The following is a 21,374-nucleotide window of genomic DNA, read 5'->3' as shown; positions in this document are numbered from 1 at the left end:
AAATTCTCTACTGTCAGGGTGGTGTGTGGTAGTAGTGGTGAGGCACTAGAGCAGGTTGCCCAGAGAAGTTGTGGATGCTCCATCCATGGACATGTTTAAAAACAAGTTGGATCAAGCTCTGAAGAACCCAGTTTACTGAAAGGTGGCCCAACCCACAGCAGGAGTTTTGGAATCAGATGGTCTTCAAGGCTCTTTCAACCCATTCTATGATTTTATGTCATTAGAGTTCTTAATTTATTTTACTGCTCTTTTTCTGAATTGTTTTCTCTCTCTTTAGTGCCTCATCGGAAAAGGCCCTGAAACGTACAGGGAATGCTCATAAAATTCAAGCCATGGGAAAAAAAAGAAAAAGATAAAACATTTGCAAAAATGAATAGAAAAAGGAGCAGAATGAAGAAAGAACAAGTTGGGAAAACTTACACGAATAAATAAAAAAGTGATCATACCAAAATAATCCCTTCTCAAATGCCAACAATTTCAGTGCAGCTTGCTCTACAACTCAGTGAGATGAGTCCTAGAAATATTCTGAAACTATGAAATTGTGCTTTCTGAAACTTGTACCCACATTTAGGTAAAAGTGTCTAAATGGATATATGCATATGTGTGTATGCATGTTCTGCCTCAGAAGTGAGGAAGACTGAAACAGTAAAGTTTCCACCTGCTTTTATGGGATTTGAATAGTGAGCAGAACCCCCTAAATAGAGGCAAATTTCATCCTTGAGCATCTGTGAGGTTTCATCAGCAGGTTCCAAACAGTGGGATCTGTCTCCTGCAAACAGATGTGTACAGATGTGATTCCTGGCTATATTCTGGCAATGGCCCAGCACTGCACACTTGCAGAAGAAGCCAGTGATGGTACCAGATTATGTCAGTGCCTTTGTAGGACTGGGTCCTGTGAGCTTTTCCTCATGAGCCACTCCAGGAGAGTTGCTGATTTCTCCCAGAGGCAGCTGCTCTGCACAAAAATGCTGGATCTGTTTAGAGGCTTACCTCTAAGGTAAAGCCTTCCAGCAATGTATTGACAACTTTAACATTTCTCCAGATTTGCAGGGAGAAGATACCTTACCTTTTGGAACTGAGCAATTATCAAACCTTAGAAATGCCCTGACCACCCCTTAAAGGGAAGTAATACAAAAACTAGTATCATTCTACGTATAAATAACATATCCATTTTTACTCTACAAGTTCTGCTGGATTCCGAGTTCTTATTTGAAATGCCAAGTTGCATCTGCAGTTGTAAGCATTTTTATAACTAGGCTTAACAATGAGACTTTTAATTTATATCTTTGAGGACAGATCTAGGTCTTCCAAATGACTGACATCAAGGTAAATGACAGCACTGGTTGGTTTTGTCTTACACTTCTTGAGAACCCACAGCACAGGACAAGGGAATAAGCAGCTGTGTGCCATCAGCACCTGGGCTGACATCACCCCATAAACCATGTGTTGCATGCAACAGCTTTGAGTTTGTTTCCCAGTTGAGTTCAAGATGTAAAATTTAACCTGTAAAGCCTCCTGGGCTGTAGCAATTTGAAGGCCTCTGCAAGGTTAGCAACTTTTTTGCACTGAGCATTTGGAGAAACCTTTATTCTGGGCAGATAGAATCCATACCCTGAAGCACTCGTTATCTCTGAGGTGTTTTGCACATTGCTAAAGGCCTTCATGAATCCTGAATAAAAGCTCTCTGATCAGTCACTCTTTCTGATTTCCCTGTCTCCTCATCCATGAATGCTTGCGAGTGTAGTGCTCTCCTTTGCCCCTATAAAGGGAGACAATTCCTTCAGGAGACAAAGCAGGGTGGTTAATGGGCAGAAAAGGCTCCGAGTAAGAAGAAAAGAGATACAAAGACCCAAGTAAGTTTGAGAATGTTTAACTATTCTCAATCTAGACAGGCTGGCAATATATGAGAAATAAGACTGCAACAGTAGAGAAAAGAAGCATTGAAAGAAACCTCATCACAGTTAGATAACACAGAAACGTGACTGAAACAAGAAGATTATACCAGGAGACACAACACAGTACACAGCAAAACAAGGTGATGGAAGTTAGAAAAGAAAATTAAAAAAAAAAGTGTTCAAGAGACAAATTTAGGTTTTGTGATTTTTTAAAAAAAGTTCAGTGGAAAATGTGCGCATAAAATGGTACGTATAGAAACCATTTTTCTCCCATAATGCTGTAATGCTATAGAATATAAATGGGCTATGCTAATAGTAGCTCTGTGAGGTAGGACAAGACTATTATTTTATGTTCTTGGAGCTAAGCACTGAAAAACAAAGTGAATCTCAAGAGGGCATAGTGGAAATATGCAGGTATAGAATGGGTCTCAATTTGTTGGGCATCACTGAATTATTTGTTCCTTAGAAAAGTTTAATATATTAAAAAAATAAAATAGAATTAGAATATTTGTTTTGATATTAAAAAATCATTATGGTGTAGCAACATATGATTTTATGTTGAATAAAATTATTGTTCTTTTTTTCTGTTGTTGCCACTCTACTGGGCAACAACAGCATAATCTTTCAGAAAAGCTCCAGCAAATATACCTCCATAAGGATTTAATAACTTCAGCTTTAAACACTAATATTTACTGAAATTTGAGTGTTATCACCAATATTGATGCAACACATGGTCCAATGTTCCTGTAAAAGGAACAACTGCCAATACACATTTCAAAGCTGCTTCTGATTTTACATCTATAATTTACGCTACAGCTCTCTACAATAGTTTCCTGATCAAACTAGTCATGCTCTACCCTGACACACTGATAATTCTTAGGTTGCCCCAGCATATTGAAATATCTCACAGTAGCTTTTTACATCAAGAATTTCACTGCAATTTCACTTTTATAACGAACTTGAAGAGCACAATATGGACAGCATGTTAAAATTCTTACTCATCAGAGATTAACTATTTGCCTTTTTGAGCATAATTTTATCCTGATGACTCTTGAGATGGGATTAAGACTGACACAAGGTGGATTTCATATGAGGGTCAAAGCCCCTGGCTCTCAGAAGCATTATAAAACCAGTGAACATAAGTTTTGCTGAATCTTCTGAGAATGCAGAAGAAGCATGGAGTTTTCAGCTTTCAGCAGCAAACTGGACTGGCTGTGAGCACAAGCAAAGCAGAAATTGTCTAAAGTGGCAGGCTCCTGGAAAGACAAAGCACACATTCCTTAACATCTGTCTACCCTAATTTTGTCCATATTAGGACAGGGAAAAACAGGTTGTCCGAAAGAACTGCTGCCCCTAAAGTAGGAGTGGAAACTACTGGTAGAATGCCCAGTGCCAGCAGCTGTGATAGCTGACTGCTATCAATCCCTGGAGGCAGCCAGATTAACAGCATGAATCCTCTAGATCTCTCCATTGCAATTCCTCACTTCTCTGTGGCAGGCAGGGGTGGCCCTGTCCCATCTGTTATTTTAGGAGGATTGACTGTCAGTTTTGTCTGAGCTGTTGAAAAGTCTTGTGCTGGCTCTAGAATAAAAGGCATCTCGAATGTTTATAGTGAGGAATATTTTAAATGAGGAATAATCATGGCATTGCTTATATTTAGAAATTCAGGGAGCGACCTTGGTCTCAATGTAGTGTGTAGCATGCTACTCATTCCAAAATGCAGATGACTTTATCAGTGTTTGATTCTCCATCTCTGACTATCTCAGTTTATTCTTTTTCTACTCAAAGTTCTTTGTGAATTCAGCAGTGTAATATTAAAATCAATTTTCATTCAAGATGAATGGATGGATGGATGGTCCGCCATCATTGTCTGCTTTTGAGATTTGAATCACAAAGGTTCAGGTTTGACTTTTGAACTTCCCTGTGTTTGGAAGATTTTGGTAATTTCCATACCTTCTACCAATGGAATTTCCAGGCATTACCAATTTGGTAGCTAAAGTAGAAATTGTACATGGAACTTTCCAAGTCTCTTCCACAACTGTCTGACTGATTTTTGTGCCCTGAAGCTTTGTTCCTTCAAACTGGCCCTCAGACCTCAAGAGATGGAAGTGAACCATCCTTTAAATTTTTGAATTGTTCTCTTGGTCCATTCTGGATTTGTGCTATTCCCTCATGGTGCAGCTAGTGTTTGTCATAGTGGCAGAAATTTTGAATGAAACTGCTCCTCTTGTTTCAGAAATCAAGATAGCTTTTAATTTAATTAATTAGTTACTTTTTATAATTGTTCATAAGTGTCACAGTGAACATACTGCCACATATTATAAACCCCCTTTTTTTCATCTCTATTAAGTCAATGATTGTATTATGAGGCTCATGAGGATCAGTTTCTCAGTCCTTATTTCATTCTCCTTATGGCTTCTTCCTCTTTGGTATAGTATGCCCTAGGAAAGAAGAGAAACTTTCTGTGAGTTTTGCTCAGGCTCAGTCTGGGACTGCACTTTAGCCAGTTCACAGGCTTTCTGGTTCTTCCTATTTCTGGCATAATTCTGGTTATTTGCAGTTATTTTCCCAGATGCAACTTATTCCAACAGTCAGCAAGCTCTGACATTTGTATGCACAGATCCTTGCCCTTCTTTGTGAAAACCCTTTGAGCACTGTGGCTGGAGGCTTACTTTAGCTTTTTAGTTGGACAGTGGCTCCCATTATTTCAGTTGTCATTACTGTCAAGGAGCTTGATTGGTTTTTATATTAGTCCCCAGTGAAGACTGGATACTTGCTGTTCCAATGAACTATTATGAAGACACTCCAAAAGAGTACTTCTTTGAGATTTTAAAGAAGAAAATGGTAGGTGATTTTAAAATATTTTTAGGTCTGAGATTAGTACTGTATAAATTTTATTTGGACTTTATAAAAAAACAGTATAAAAAACCAGTAATTTCTTCTTTGTATTGGACAACTAACAACTTCTCGTACACCTGCTGGTATACTTAGTCACTTTTTTTTGCAAATCAGCACAAGCAAACTTCCCAAGGGCAGATTTGATGAAATGGCACACTCCCATGCGTGTGAAAAATGACCTGCTACCTTTCCTGCAATAACCAAACACAGAGTGAGAGGCTGTTTGAAAACCCAGGGCTCACCCAGAACTGTGGAGTGTTGCTTTGCCAGCATGCAGGAGAAAAATTAGTTCATGGCTGTTAGAGATAATCCTTTCCCTTCTAGTAAAGTCATCCCAAGCCAGTGACCCTTTAAAAATAGGAAGGAATACTTGCCAGCTATGGTCTTCTATGACCCTGCTGGAAGAGAAATTCATGTCTCAAGATACTCTGTGCACCCTTCTTTGTTTTCTACTGATAATCTACTGGTTTCACTCTGTTTCATCTTGTCTCTCCACTTCGCCAGGCTGGCTGGGTGGTGAGACACTGCAAAATTATGTTAAGCAAGACCTAAGGGCAGACATCCAAGTGCAAGATTGAGAGAAAAAGGGTATAAATAAAGCAACTACAAATTTGATTCCAGTCTAAGCTTAACCATTACTCCACTTCCAAGTACCCCATGAGGGATTTCTTTTGCACTGCCTTGCAGTGAGAGCAGATGATGGTGGATTCATAGTCAGTTTTCTTCCCAGGTGGTGAGCTCACTTCTGCGTGGCTTCCATTCCTATATGCCCTGTATTCCTTTGGGACTCTGCTTCTGGATGCACAGGCAAATACTGATTGTATCCTTTCTGGAGAGGGACACCTCTGACACTTAAAAGGTTATTTCCATGTGAGCCTGGCAGGGAACTGTTAGTGAAATACTGATGATTTTGCCTCCTGAGATTAGAAGTGTTGTGCACCAAGAGTGCACATTCTCCTATTGTCCTTTGGAGATCTGCTGACAAGCTGCCCTGCCCATAACATCCTTTAATTCTCGTCATGCTCTACTGAGGTTATTTATACAATCATCATACCTCTATTATGAGATATCAGGTGTGTGTGTGTGTGTGTGTGTGTGTGTGTGTGTGTGTGTTCTGCAAGGTTCATGATCACTGATACCTTAGTGACATTCTACACACCTCACACTTTAATAATATAGATATCTGATGCTGTAAAATTCATATGGTACAAGTGTTAATGCAACTTGTACCCAGTGTTTCAGATGGTGTTCTTTTGGAAGTTCAGCTCCTCTCAGCTTTGCTGTATGTCTAGGTACAAAATGCATTTTATTCTGATCTAACTGCACGACAACTCCAGGCAAAGAATATCACTTGTATAGACCTATACCATAATTCCATTAAAAAAAAAAAAAAATCTGGTTTTATCTTATCTTGTATGTACAGTGCCCCTGGGTTCCTGCAGATACAGTCGCCCTTGATACACAAACCCAGACACTGATTTTGAAGATAGAGTTCATTTGGACTTTATTGAGACAATAGACCTTGGTTTTGGCTGCCTTCAGAGGACAGAATTTCAGCGAAGCAGAGCTGATGTTGTAATCTTGGATGATGATGGCATTTGTGATTGTTCAGTGAGCCTTCCGAGGGATCAGTCTACTGTTCTGGGTTTGGACAAAATTATTTTCATTCTGAGAAAATTACTCATGGTGTGGAAGGAGATCACAATTATTGCTGGGGTAGATTTAGATCTTCCCTTGCCATAAGATGTTTTATTGTTTGCGTCATATACTGCATTTTAAAATTTTCGAAGTCAGTGGAGTGAAAGGCCTGATTTTCTTTTCACAATGGTGTATGAGGTCAACTGTCCAGAGATATTTTTCTCTTTGTAGTACTCGTAGGAAAAGAGGCAAATGTTTAGATTTTTAAAATTGTGCTAAAACAGACATCATAATGAGAATATAATTTTAGAAAACAACTGGCTATGAATGAAAGACCTCTCTTCCCTTCCCTAATTAATTTTTAAAAACCCAACTTGACACTTTTTTCCCCTGAAATGATACCTGTCTCTCTTTATCTGTACAAGATAGATGCAAACCAGAATTATTCAATTAATTGAATGATGTGATTCAAATGCTGTATATGTGGGCTTTTATCCCCTTTCTCCCTCCCATTAATAAAGAAAATAATTCTATATTTAGGGGAGTATACCACTAGGATCATGAGTTTAATGTGAAGCTCACATAAGTGGCATTGATAGTTTTATCAAACAAGAATAAAATTAGAATGGTAAAATGCAACCTAGAGAAATGAGACAAAAGGCAGAAACCAAGGAGCAGGTTTTCTCCACTGCTAATGTTTTATGTAGTTGGTGGCCACAAAAGCATCTTTCTGAGATATATGCTTGGTGTGGTGGGCTGACCAAATCAGGAGACAGGTAGTAGGACCAAAAGCTTTCTCAGGCTTCCTAGCGACAGATACTTTCTGATGCACAGGGCTCCTAACCACTCAATAGAGCTACATGCTTTATGGTTCACTTGCTGCAGCTTTCTGTTGCAATCTTTGGTTTATTCATATCTAGTGAACTTGATTGTGCTTTCATTTTTTGGAGAAGCAAATTTTTAGTGTTTATCTATTTGAAAGCAAGCTCTTGTAACTTATAGTATGGAGTCAAATGAACATAGGCTTTTAGAACAGAGTATTGACTATTCTTTCTTCAAAGATTAGACTTTATTTCCAAATTTTGGACAGCTTTTTGTGCCTTTCTTTCTCTTTTTTTTTTTTTTTTTTTAAATCTAGTGCATGGTGCTACCGCATTTGCAGAATTTGATCCAAAAGAATAGAAGCACATGCTTAAGGAAAAGAATGGCATGAGGTTCATGAACCCCATAATTAGTTCCCCTTCTTAGCTCTAAGCAGTAATTAAATCTGTCACTTCTGCTCTGCTGATTCATTTATTTAGCTATTTAATTGCTCAGCTCAATACGTCTTTATCTCCGGAACTGCAACATTTTATTCAGGCAAAGGAATAGCATAACCCATTATTATTTTTTGTCCAAGGGCAGGAACATGTAAAAGAAAAGAACACTAATACTAGATGATTTGCTGGTGTTGTCAGTTTTCACTTATCAAATAAAACAGTATTTAAGGGAAAACTTCAACCAGTGCTTGGGGATAGCTTTCTGTACACAGGTTTCCTTCTCCAGAAAATTATGTCAAATGCAAGGACCCAATATATCTGATCCAGGTTTCTATTTTTATAACGAGTTAACTTAAAGCACTTCCAGGTAATGCATAATCCTCTATAAAATGAGTGCTTTGTCAGTAGAATATTTTACAACAGTTTAAAATAGCAAACATTCATTAGATTGTTCATAAACTAAATAGTGTCTTTGTACATTTTAGTTTTGGGACATTGCTCAGTCAGGGAGATTTCTGTCATCTGTCTCTTAGATTTATCATCAAATGGAGCATTTTGTTTTGAAAAGCAAATGGCATTTGGAATACTTTCACACTTGCAAAGACAGCCCTTCTGAATACCCCTTTGTGAGGCATATATCCATACATGCAGTTTTTCTTATGTTACATTTTCATTCGGTCCTTAAGGGAGATTGCAAGATTCCTCCACCATTTCTATCCATAGGCTGGAAAATCTGGTGTAAGAAAGCAGCATGTAAAATGAAGGGGAGCAGATCAAGACAGATCAATACAGAGTCTTTTGGTGAAAGGAAAAATTTTTCTGAATTTTTTATTTTTATAACCCTTTTTATTTCTCCTCTTTGAACTTGGGAATGACACCTACAAAAACTAAAGATACAAAACTTGCCCAGAATTCAGAGACAAGGATATTCTTCTGTCACTTCTAACATCAGTAACTCAGTTCCACCAATTTGTTCATCTGCCTGACTGGCTAAATTTTTATACCATGCACACAGCCTTGCATTTCACTCCATTAGTGATTTATTTTTGCTGTCTTCTTATTCAGTCACAACTATGCAGTTATTTAAGTCATTGCTCATGTTTTTGCCAAGTAAGCTTATTATTCTAAAAATCTTTTTCCTGCTTACCTGGAGGGGTTTTTGTTGTTAAGGATTATGTCGGGGGTTTTTTATTCCTTCAGCAAAACTCCTGTCCACTCTTTTGCAATGCAACATATAATTCTACTGCTCCTGTGGCCAACTCACTCAGTTGGCCCTGACTGAAATAGAGGCAGGAGCCTGTGTAAAGACCAGCCAGTGGAACTGGCAGGGTTAATTAGCCATATTACACAGAACACCTTGGAAATTCAGCTGGATGTACTTCCATTACCCTGGCCGCTGTGCTGGGCTGCACAGACCTACAGCATGCCTGTGCCAGAGTGAGGACCTCTGCTTCCCTGTCCCCCATCATCAGGGAGGGCTTTGTCAGCCCATGGGCTGGCAGCTTTAGCCCAACAATGCTCAGTCTGTGTTCTTGTTGATGTTGTTGTTTTGCATCTGTGCACTCGGGGTTACTCACAACTCTTTGTTGAAATAAAAAAAAATATTTCTCTGCTGAATCTAGGAAGTCTGCAAATCTTGTGGGCAGTTTTGTTCTTGCAAGCCTGCATATGAGATTTTTGGACTAGGGTTTTGTATGAGCTTCACTTAAATATTCTCTCTTTTAAATCAAGTGATCTTCTAAAAGTACACTCTTCGTTACTTTGGGCACATTAATTCAGGGAATTAATAAAGCAACAAAAACTCTGTGACCATCCTTTGTAGATAAAGGTGCTTTGAGAATAAGTCTGTATGTGAATTGGTTTAGTTTGAGAAAGCAGTGTTCACTGCAGCATGACAAACAAGTGTGATCAGAAGAGGACATGGGAATGAAATGGAAAAAGTAGCATGTATTTGTAGTAGAAGAGAAGTTGATTTTTGAGTTGATGGAAACCCAAGAGAGGAAATACAGGGTTAATTTCAGATGGCCTTTATCTCAGTTCTAAAAGAGCATGCAGTTGGTCAAAAGGATTAACTACTTTTACACAGATTTGTACATAAACATTGAGGCACAAGACTTGGACATGAGCTTGAGCACCCTCCCTTTGTAATGATTACATTCTTGAATGTCTGGGGAGGGAATTAGGTGACAGTGGCTATTGGCTTCCCCTCAGATGAACCTAGCTGCTGTCATCCATCAACAGACTGGAAATTACTATTTCGAAGGCACTGGAGAGTTTACATGCAATCTTGTGGGACTGAAACCACTCTCTTCTCTCACTCTGCCCTCCTCATGCTAGAACCAGTGGCATCCAGCTACTTACACAGTGTGAACTGGACATTTGTGAACTGATGCACAAGCCCAAGGACCAGGGGCTGTTGTGCTTGATCAAGGATGTGCTGGCTTTTTGTGAGTTTTGTTGTTTGTTTGTTTTTTTGTTTTTTGTTAGTTTTCAACTGTAATTCAATGTATAGTTAGAAACCTCAGGCTGTAGTTTCTCCTCACTCACAGCACTGGAATAATGCTAGTGTAAAATGTGTCTAAATCAAATTACATTAAATCCTTCAGTCTTCATATAAATGCACCCCTGTCTGTACTGTATTAATATATTGCTTTACTTATTGGTGTATTGGGAACTTCTGTTAATGTTTTAATTAACAAGGTAAGCCACCGCCTGTACTATTTGTATGAAGCACCAGATATGTGGGGTTGGAGTCTACCTCTGCCCAGCCCTGGTCAGTCGACTTGGTTATATAAGGTGCACAAACTCGGGTACTTATAAATATTAGCGAGCAGCTGTCACAAAGGGATTGTGAACGAGCTGCTCTGGACCTCGAAAACATAATAGCTTGGCACCCAAAAATACACAACTTTGATAACATACTACAAGGTCACGTATATGGGGGAGAGGGTAAGGAGGTGGTGACTGCTTTTAATCTTTGTCTCTTTTATAAAAAAACAACCTAATTTTCTTGCTTTGTGTTTCTGGTATACATCGGATATTTACAATTTTTATCACATTAGGATATGACATTCCTGGCCTTGTCAGTGCTTTTGTTTGGATATTTATAGCAGCTTCTGGTCATTGTTGAGCAAAGGCGATTGCCCTGCCCTCTGGCCCTTTCTTAAGCAGATTTTGGGCAGAAGCTCCTCTCGTGTGGCACTAATTGAAGTGACTGGTGGAGGGGGTGTTGTGAGCATACTTGTGCTGAGCTGCCAGGGTCTAAGCCAAGGGAGGAAGAGAGGATAAAACAGGGAGAAGGGAGGAAAGAGGAAGAAAAGAAAAGAAAACAAAACAAACGGGCTTTGCCTCGCTCCGGCAGAGCGGAGGGCTGCGCGGGCTGCCGGCCATCTGTCCGCGCAGGGCGGCGCGGCGGGAGCGGCGCCCGGGAAGGCGGGAAGGCGCCCGGGAAGGCGGGAAGCGCCCGGGAAGGCGGGAGCGGCGCCCGGGAAGGCGGGAAGCGCCCGGGAAGGCGGGAGCGGAGCGGCTCCGCAGGTGGGTGCCGGCGCCGCGGGGCCGCGGGCTGGGCTGGGCGGGCGCGGGGCTCTTTGTGTGCGGCGGCGGCGGGGGCCGAGCGGGCCGGCCCGCGGGGAGCCTGCCGGCCGGGACGGGAAAACTCCAGCGGTACGGCCCGAGCCCAACAAGTTGCGGGAGGAGTGCTCCGTGCGGAGATGGGGCTGGTTTATCCGGCGCACGAGTGAGCCGCGCCGAGGGACTGTCAGTCGGGACGTGTGGGCTTCCCCCGGGTGAGTAACCCCGCCTGAGCCGGGGCTGCGGCGCTCGAAGGCGGTAGCACCATCGGAGCCCGCTCGGTGTGTGTCCGTGTGTCCCGGTTCGTGCTTTCCTGCAACTTCAACGTGACGCGCCGAGAGGCCGAGGAAGATCACCGGGGTTGCGGAGGGACTAGGAAGGCAGAGGTTAGTAAGTTTCTGACGTGCTGTAAGCCAGCATCGCTGTCAGAAGCAACCAATTTGGAATATTGTCCCATATTTTGAAATTTGTGTTGGCATTGGACGTTATCACCTTTCGTTCACGTGGTACTGTTTCTGGAGGGTTTTCTTGCTGTTGTTTTTAAGTTGCTGTGTAAACAACCGGGTCGTCGCTTAGCGAGTTGTGCAGCAAGGGAAAAGTGAACTTGGAAGTGTGTGTTTCCTAAAGAAAAGTTCAAAAATATACAGTAGTTTTAAATTACCAGTAGTAATAGAGGAGTCTGGGCTTCGTAGTTCATTACTATGGTTATTCATATTATTATTTTTGAAGATGAAAGAAAAATTGTTCCTGTGCACCTAAAATGATGTTTTAATGTAATTTATGCGTCTGTTAGAATGTCCTGATAGTGGACATGATTATGTTTAGTGTACAAGCTAGTATTTGTTTCTGATAACATTCCTAGGGCTACTGGAAAAATAAACATTCAGTTAATGCACATTGCCTAAACATATTTTAACAGATCAGGCATAAATTACAGGCAACAAAATGCAGTCATAACTGGCAGTTCCTTTGCATGTCTACTTTCAAGTGTTAAAAATAAATAATTAGTTAAAAAGTGTTAAAAATAAATATCTGTTAGACGTGTGCGCACCATCCTGTCTGGCTGTAGGTCTTGTTTGTTTCTTTTGTATATGGTTCTAGAAGTAGAACAATAGTAGAAAATGGAGTTGAGCAGCTGGTATCCATTTGTCCATTGCTTATCCCTAAAAAGATTCCTGGTGCAAAGTTCATAAACTATCCCTGAGAATGGTTCAAATCTGAGTCCAGGAATTGGCCATGCTGAAATCCGTCAAGAGTTCATAAAAATAAACAGAAAAGCTGAGGTTTGCTTCCTCATAAACCTCTTAAGAAATATGTCCTCTGTCTAGTATGCTACTCACTACTCACTTCAAGGCAAGGGAAAACCTTGATGAATCATGTGGATATTGCTCTATATCATCCTTATCTATAATCAGGCAAACAAAAATATTTTTACTTTCTTTAGTCTGGAATGGCTGGTTTCTTACAGAAGACCTTGCCTTCTGTCTTTCTCTCATCTGTGTCCTTGCTGCAAAAAACAAGTCCTCAAGAATATAAGTATTTGTTTTACGGGTTATATTCCTTATCTCTCCTGCCTTCCAATTCATGCTGGTTTGAATATTTCTGTAGTATTGAAGTCAGTTGCCATTACTTCCTTCAAGGACCCTATTAAAACACATTTGTAGAGTGTGTGCAGTATGATAACGTGTAGCGTCATGGATATATTTAATTTTATTCTTGCATGGTTCCATCTATTTCTCTTATTACTTCAGAGAAGCAAGAAACATGATGAATGCTCCATTAATGGTATTGGTAAGAAATACATTAACGCGAGTGCACGGTCAGTAAGAAAGTGTTTTTATTTGAAAGGCTTCTCGTACCAGATAGCGTACTAATAATCATAACCTGTGCCATGTATCTTCAGTGCTAGATTGCATTTGCTTTTAGGTTCTTTATAAATACATTTTTTATTCAGCATGGCTGCATTTTCACCAACTGCCCAGGCTCCTTGTTCCTTTTCAGCCTTTGCTGTCTCTGAATGCTGCGGGAATTTGCTGGGCAAAGGATTGGGTGTCTATGGGATAGGCAGTTCAGGATGCAGCACTTCTCAGAAGCCAGCTCGGTATTGTAGGAGACTGAGGTCTGATAATAAAGTCAAGTGAAATGTGGTATTAAAAATATAAGTCAAATCCGAAGACTGCTGTGTTGGTTGGATACCCGAGTGCAAGCTGGAATAGCCACTCTGACAGATAACTGAAAATGCGATGAGTGACTTTTGCAAGCCATGAGGGAAAGTACTCGGTTTTCTGCACGTGAAGCTGCTTTCCATAGATCCATCCCAGGGCAAGAGGCTGTCCTGGTGAAAGCACAGGGGTTCACATCCTTCGTGCTCAGTACCCAGACAGAAGGACATAAATTGGAGAAGCCGAGGGTGACGTGGCCCTCCTGCTTAGGAGTGCTGGGAGCCTGGGTCCAAGTCTGTTGGGCAGGGACAATTCCAGAGGGACCCTGCAGCAGGGCAAGGGTGCATCACTGCAGATAAAAGTTGTGCAGCAGCTTGCAGACCTAATGGGGGACGTGACTACAGCCACAGATGTGTGTGGCAGAAGTGCAAAAGAGGTATTTGTGAGGTATTTGTGGGAGCAAGGGTTTTGGAGTGTCAGATGTTGTGGCAAAACACATAATGGTCATGGTGACATGTTTATAAGGTGGAAGGGAGATCAGAGGTCTGGTGGAGCAAGCAGTAAAGGCAGGAGGATGACACCAGCAGCCAAAGGTCTCAATGCTACCACAGGGAGGCTTTGCAGCTGGATGGATGACCCAGTTTGGGTGCTTTGGAAAGAGTGAGTCAGGAGCTGGGAAGAACCATTGAGGAGCCTGTTTGTCATCATGGACCAAAGAGGAAGCATTGGGCAGCTGAGCTGAGGGCAGATAACAAGCAGTAATTATAACTGGGGTGCAGCACAAGGGCACAGTGAATAATCTTCAGCCTTTTTTGTGGCATATGTGAAATTGGGAAGACAAACTTAGAGTTCAAAACAAAACTTAAGGATAGCAACCAAAATAATTCTGTAGCACTGAAGATTTTTACTCTCTTTGTTATTCGCTTCCCAAGATTTTCAGTTAGTGGGATCTTCATCTTCTGATGTTTATAACAACATCATGATTGGGGATTGTAGAATGCAAAGAAATTAATTTTCATAGACATTGCCAGATCATTTTCCTTTAAAAGAGACCTAGTTGCACTTTTAATAACAGATGCACTCTGTTGTAATCATTTGCTAAGCAACAGGCTCACTGTGCTGCCTGTGAAGCACAAAAGCAAGGGACGCTTTGACACGTCACGTAAAGCTTACATAAAGTTTGTGAGCAGCAGCAGAAAGAGTGAATGATGAATGCTTCTGATTTTGTTCCTTACGTGAAAATAGTTTATAGTTGGGTATTTTTCTCTGCTGGCTGCCATCAGCAATAGAAGTATCAACAGGAGAAAAATGGGTCGCTTGGGTTTTAGCATTAAGCAGCAAATCCAGGGCCAATAGGATTTAGCTGGGATGTTAAGGTTTATTCAGTGCATTTAGTTAATGAAGTTGGGGAGGGGAGGAAGAAGGAAAAAGTCAGTGTCTGGGCTTGGGGGGAGGGATGAAATAGCCGGCTGCCACTGAGTGCATCCTACGGTGACTCCTCCTGATTGATAGATGCTCTACAAGACAAAAACAACTCAGCAAAGGAGGTTTTAATTAAAAAACAGCAGCTCAATGCCAGCTGTTTTGGATTAAAATCAAGCAGAAAATCTTTGTAACAGACATCTACTTGGTCTTAAGGGTGTGTGTTTTTACTCCTAGAGGTGTAGTGCCCATCAGCTGGTGAGAGGGAAGAGGTAGACAATAATACATGCAAGCATCCTTGAAGTGGCCATGGAGATATTCAGCAAGAGCAATTGTATGTTAATATCCATCAGTGAGGCACAGAAGTTCAGGCTAACAAAATCCCTTTTGAGCAGTCTGCCAGATTTCTAGCAGACAGCCCTTCACCCCCTATGCACATGGGTGGCCCTTTGCTGTGCTCACCCGTATTCTGAAGCCTTTGTGTCCCCTGCCAGAGGCTGTCATCTTGTGTACACACATGCTGTTCAGCATTTTGACTTGCCTTCTGAGCCCTGAAAGCCCTCAGCACAGAGACACAAAAAACAATTAGCATAGAAAGTCATTGTTATTTAAAATATCAAGGGCTGTTACCTACATGTCCAAAAAAAAGTTTGCAAACCAACATGAATTGATCTCTTCCCTCAAGGGAGTTAGTTTGTTGGGTTTTTTAATTCTGCTTCTCTGATTCTGGCTCCCATTTGGATCAAACCTTGTTTTCCCCAAAGCTATAATGGTCATTTTGAGTTGGATGAAGTTTCTTTCTCTGTGCACCTCCTCAGAAGTCTGTGCTTGGCCATAGTATCTCAACACTGCTGTGAGTCATTAAGCAGCAATTAACACTGTCAAGACTCAGCCAGTGACCTCAGCAGACTTTCCTCCTATGGGGGATGTGGGCATCAGTAGCAGGATCTGACTAGCAGTATAAAATAAATAAGCAGCAGGTTTGCAAAATTAATAAATATACCTGTTGTTCTTGGCATAATCTAGTTGCTTAGACAGCCTATAGCTTGATACAGTTCTGTGAGGAGGATGCTGCAATATTTCTTAGTAGGATTTATTGCAGTGACACCTGCAAACTTGCATAAAATGGTCTGGAGATAAACTTGAATGTGTGATTTTTGGTGGGTTTGGTTTTTGGGGGTTTTTTGTGGTTTTTGTTATGTTTTGGTTTTTTTGTTGTTGTTGGGGTTTTTTTTAATCTTCGAAACATTTTAAGATAAATACTTTCAAATAATAATTTTTTTAAAAGTAGTGAAAATACTTAGGAAAACACTGTACAGAATAGTTTAGGCAAATGTCTGTAATAAGAAAGAAAGAATTAGATTTCATTAAAATTAAACAGATCAACACAAGGACTTGACTGTGATGCTTACAGCAGGGCTTTATGAATGTTCAACCAACTTTTAGAAAATGGGGGTGGCTGTGTCAGAGCAGCAGTCCCAGGCATGGCAGTGGGAGTCTAGGCAGCTGCACACAGAGAATGTGGAGGTCCAGAAAAAGGCTTCTGTTGTCTTTTATGTACAAATAGGTATATGTTTGTTGCTAAACAAATACAGATGTTATTGCTGATCTCAGGATTTTATGAAATGAAATCTGAACAGTCTGATTGTCTCAGTGGCAACAAGGGAAGCATATTGTCCCACATGCGGAGCATGCTACAGAAAAGTGAAGAGGGCTACATCTCCAAAAAAAAGAACACTTTTGGGTGTATCTACATGGTGATGAAGTATTTGGTGCAATGTCACACCATCTAGTCCTGTATTTATGATGGTCTATTGCCTTTATCCCTGTTTGCATATATTTTCTTGTCAGTGGCCTATAAAGCCTCTATTCAGCATTTGAGCCTAAATGACTGGAAGGACAGAATCTGAGACTTGAAGACCATAAGATGATTTTCTGTGATTTGACTCAGTCAACGAAACTGTGTGCATACCTTGGTGATCTCATTAGCATAGTTCTAGCTATGTGCCAGTAGTTGGTAGATACCCAGAAGAGCAAACAGAAGATTGCTGGCTGTATTGTAATATTAAACATTCTATAGAATTACCACAGAGATTTTACATGAAAAGGCGGTGAAACATTGGGGGCTAATGCAACCTTTGTAAATGCTGCAAATCCACTAAATAATTACTGTATAGGCTCAATAATTACCATATAGTACTGGATTAAATACTGATCTACATGGATCTGGTGGAGGTTTCCTTACATATGATCAAAGTGATCAAAAAAACCTGTCTTCTTTCTTTATGAGTGTGTGCTATACCTGTGAGAGTAAATTCAAATAAAATGTTTTGCTCCTGAAGATACGAAGACATGAGAGTTCTACCTTTGTTCCCCTAGACAAGTTTATACTATTCATTCACAGTGATGAGAATCATCTTTGGAGTTCCAAGTCCTTTTAATTCAGAGAAGTTTAGATAGGTGGATTTTGATTGAGTAGTAGGGAATATCAAAAGTTACACTGTTAGATTTCTCTGTGAAGAACAAAGGCTCTGTGCAGACACAAGAGAGAGATGCACTTTATTTCCCCGTTCCTCCTTCCCCCATCAGCATTCACAGTGCACAAGTAGAGATGCCTGCTAGGTATTGAAGAGGCTGTCACTGTTAATTTACTGTGAGCATCCCACAGTGACTGGGGTGGGGTGGAGGAAGCTGAATAAAAATTATAAGTGCTATTGAAACTGGCTTGTAACAAAGTCCAATGTCCCTTCAGTGTTTCTAATGTCAGATAAGTAAGATTCTTGGAATCTGATCCTGTGTTTTAAAATAGTGCTTAAATTTTGAAAGCTTCTCTTTTTTGTGTAGGAATGATACTTTTCTGACAAAAGACTCCAGCATGAGCCATGATGGTGGAGCCTCCTAGAGGTGTTATTTTTCCATTGACTAGAGCAGATGCTCAAGCAGCCCCCCCAGTCCTGACAGAAATGGGGCTGCTCTTGGAAATGTCTGCTTGGAGGCAACCATCACGTGCTGGGTGTGGCTTTCCCACACTTCCAACCAGTGTTGCTGTTGGCCTCCTGTTTGCTTACAGGAACCTTAATTGCCAGTATATCTCTAGGAGCTTCAGTACCAATTAATCTGTTGGCATGTCCTCTTATAACTTAATATGTGATGTCATGGTATTCATCCTGTTATTGGTAGCTAATTTGTGCTTCTGAGTAATTTCCCCTATATCTTGAAAAGCATGCTTTTAGAAGGCACTGATCTTGAGCTGTGACTCAGTAACTTCAGGGATACCTGTTCCTGTTCCTGCCTGTGGAGCAGAATGCATCAGCTTAAACACTGGAAATGCGAATTGCTTCCCTCTGCCCTATTAAGGCTGTCATGACTGAGTGTAATAGTGGCTCACCTCTTTTGTTCCATATTGCTGCCAAGTAGGATCACATCCATGGCCAGTTGCTGAATTCCAGCTGATGAGTGATACCCCTCCTAGCCAGTGGGTTAAAAAAGCTTCTTGTAACTGTGTGAACATACTTTATTGTGCTTGGATGAGACTTTCTGATTTTTCAGAACCATCCTTCCTCTCTTCCTGGTTTCATGTTTCAATGAAAAGATAATAAAAGGCAGAAGTACGTTCATTAAAGTGACCTATCTTGATATTTCTGTATTTTCTGTTATTACCCTTTTTTTTGTCAATGGTATCCTTAGCTACAGGGCTCTCTTTGTTTACTTTGGTTTTTGACTGGGCTATTGTATGAACATCACTTGTGGTGGATTACATATACATATGTATATATCCGCATGTATATATCCAATTTTGTTGGTAGTTACTTCTTGATTTGCTAGCAGGACATTGCTGACACACAATTTGGACTTTGGGCTGTGACTTACCATTCCTGGGTTTCCTTTTAGGGTGCTCTGCTAACCAGGACCTATTCACTTTTAATCCTGTTTATCATCTGAAAATAAATCTCCCAGCACCGTGACCTTTCCTTGCCTGTTATACCGCTGGTTAAGAAACAACCCCAATCATGCTTTGAGTGAGTGTGTGGAGTTACTGAGCTGCTTGCAATAAAATGCAAGAGAGGCTTTACAAAAAAAGTGTACAGGAATCTATTTTACACAGGAATGTATTTTACTGCTTTTATTAAACACAGATTATTCTGCAGAGATGGGTGGGCTTTTACTTGGCTCAGGTTTAAAGAGCCCACCAATATATGGCTAAACCTTTCTAAAGCAACATGAATTCCCCTAGGAGAAATGCATTAAATTTCCTATGAAAATGGAGTTTTCTTTTACCTTGTGACCTTTCTGATTTCCTGTCCCTAGACATGAATGACCCAGTCTCCAGTGAATATTATTATTATTATTAGTCAATAAAGTTAAAAGCAGATCACATATATATTGAAAATGTAAGTAGCCGTAACTAGGGTTGCCTATGGCTAATAATAAAATGTCACCTACATTTTAGCTCTGTATGCCTCTATGATCATACTTTAAAATACATCAAAATGGGATTCTCTCAATGAGAATATAGCTGAGCTGCCAGGAAAATAATTTTATTTCATAATAATATATTTAAAATATGCTGGGCAAGCTTGAAAGATTGCAGATACACCTTAAAGCAGTTTAATTTCTAGTTCCTATGCTCCTAATGCAATTCACATTTTTCAGACACTTACATTTTATTACATGAGGGGATTATATTATGAAGAGTTTTGCACAGTCTTTTCTTGGTTGTGTTGATTTCAAAGATATTAATTCTTACTCAATTGAAAAAAATTAACTGGAATCTTTAACTACAGCTTCCCCAGGTTTTTACTACATGAAATTTTTTGCATGCTTTTGTTTCTAGAATGTGGGCAGATGGGGCAAGATGTGGGCTTATGTTTGCCCTAGTTTAAAAGGAAACTGATTTTCACTGTTACTAGTGCTTTTCAAAAAAAGTTTGAGAACCTTTGTTGCTTGGAATAACCACAGAAATGTATCAGTTTAAATTGTTTTGGATTGGTACTTTTATTTCCCTAATAATAATTGCAGTGTTTTGGGGGTTGGGAATAGCCACAAAATAAAACCTGCAAATATTTCTAAAGCTAAGGGCAAAGACTTTTTAAAAAATCACATTAGCACCGACTCAGTCTAGTGATGATTTTGGCTCAGCATGTCTTCTGCTGCAAACCTTATTTCAAGAGATTATTAGTCAAAATTTGAAAACTGTGCAGACATCTCTTGCAGAAAACTGATAATCTGCCTAATGAGCCTCAGCACTCTGGGTAAAGCCAATGAACAGGGTGTATACTTGAATGCTTTTCATTAAGAATGTTTATTAGGGAGATGTCAAATGGATAGGCTATAGTAATAAACAGAAATGGGCTTGTAGCTCATGTTTGAGGCAGGCTTTCATGTCTACAGCCCTGAATAGCTGCTGCCTGTAAACACTCCACACTTCTCATACAACAGAAGGACTTACAGAAATGTGTTTGTTCAAATAAATACCTTTTTAATTTATGATGTATAATCAACAAGGTATGACATCATCTATATTAATTTTAATCTTATATTGTTCAGTTAATACTTGGTCAAATTCAATAGTTTTGTGTGAGCACTAAGCATCTAATTTACATACCTACCTATAGTTTGTATATATGCATAATGACTTTGTGACAAAAATGGTATTAAAGGAGAATCTGAGATATAAATATCTTCTTTTTATTGTCAACTGAAAGTGCTATTGATGTGTATTCCTAGCCAGAAATTATTTTGTATTTGTAACTAGTTCTATTTTAATATGGTTTACCTGGTGAGTTTTTGCAAATTGAAATAGCTATTTCAATGTATTCTATTCATTTGCTGCCTTACATCTTTGGAACAGACTGTGAAGGTTTTCCTGAATTTTTACATGTGTATCGAAGACCAAATGTGGTGAAAGTCCAAGCTGTAGGTCATCTTGCACAGTTGTAACAAAACAAGGAAGATGTTGAGGATGGGATGTCCACAAAATCTCTGAAAGAATTTCTCCTTGATTATGTGTTGAAGCAGTAGAATGAGAACAGGTTGCTGTCTAATCACTGAGGATTTCTGGGATCTTCTCTCCTCCTACATCCAGTTTTTGTGATGACACAATGATGTTCCCAGACTCTTCTATTGACTTTGGCTACAAAATAGCATCTCATTGTGAAAGTGATGTGTAATTCTTCTCCAGCTTGTATCTGGATAAGAACGTTTTCTCCGAGTAAAACGTTATTGGACAAGAGGAATCAGCTTCAGTTGTGCCAGGAGAAGTTTTGATGGGTTTTAGGAAAAAAGTTACTTACTGAAAGGGTTATCTGGCACTGGAACATGCTGCCCAGGGAAGGGGTTTTGTCACCACCCTTGAGGTATTTAAGACACACAGATATGGCACTGAGGGACATGGTCTTAGTCTTGGCAGTCCTGGGTTAATGGTTGGACACAATGATCTTAAGGGTCTTTTCCAACCTTACTGATTCTGTGTTTCTAGTGTCCAGGGAAATTGCGTTTTCATAGGTTTTGTTTTCTTTCTCCATCCATTT

At 40.0% G+C, this 21,374-nt stretch overlaps 1 protein-coding gene across 13 annotated transcripts in view; it reads left to right on the top strand.

The window, feature by feature from the left end:
- The window catches only part of LOC110469722 (poly(rC)-binding protein 3), a 497,662-nt gene that overhangs the window by 348,342 nt on the left and 127,946 nt on the right, over window positions 1–21,374 (top strand). The window contains exon 1 of one of the 13 annotated variants that reach the window (XM_021528751.3): window positions 11,107–11,224. The exons of 10 other annotated variants lie outside the window; for them this stretch is intronic. The gene's annotated coding sequence lies outside the window, so the exon portion shown is untranslated. Of the gene's footprint in view, window positions 1–11,106; window positions 11,225–11,297; window positions 11,476–11,512; window positions 11,647–21,374 lie in introns of those variants that run through there. 2 more of the 13 variants (XM_021528752.3, XM_021528750.3) reach the window with 2 other exon arrangements.

The sequence above is a fragment of the Lonchura striata genome, chromosome 1 (assembly GCF_046129695.1).
Source record: "Lonchura striata isolate bLonStr1 chromosome 1, bLonStr1.mat, whole genome shotgun sequence".
NCBI classification, from domain to species: domain Eukaryota; kingdom Metazoa; phylum Chordata; class Aves; order Passeriformes; family Estrildidae; genus Lonchura; species Lonchura striata.
This window is presented reverse-complemented; position numbering and strand designations above follow the sequence as displayed.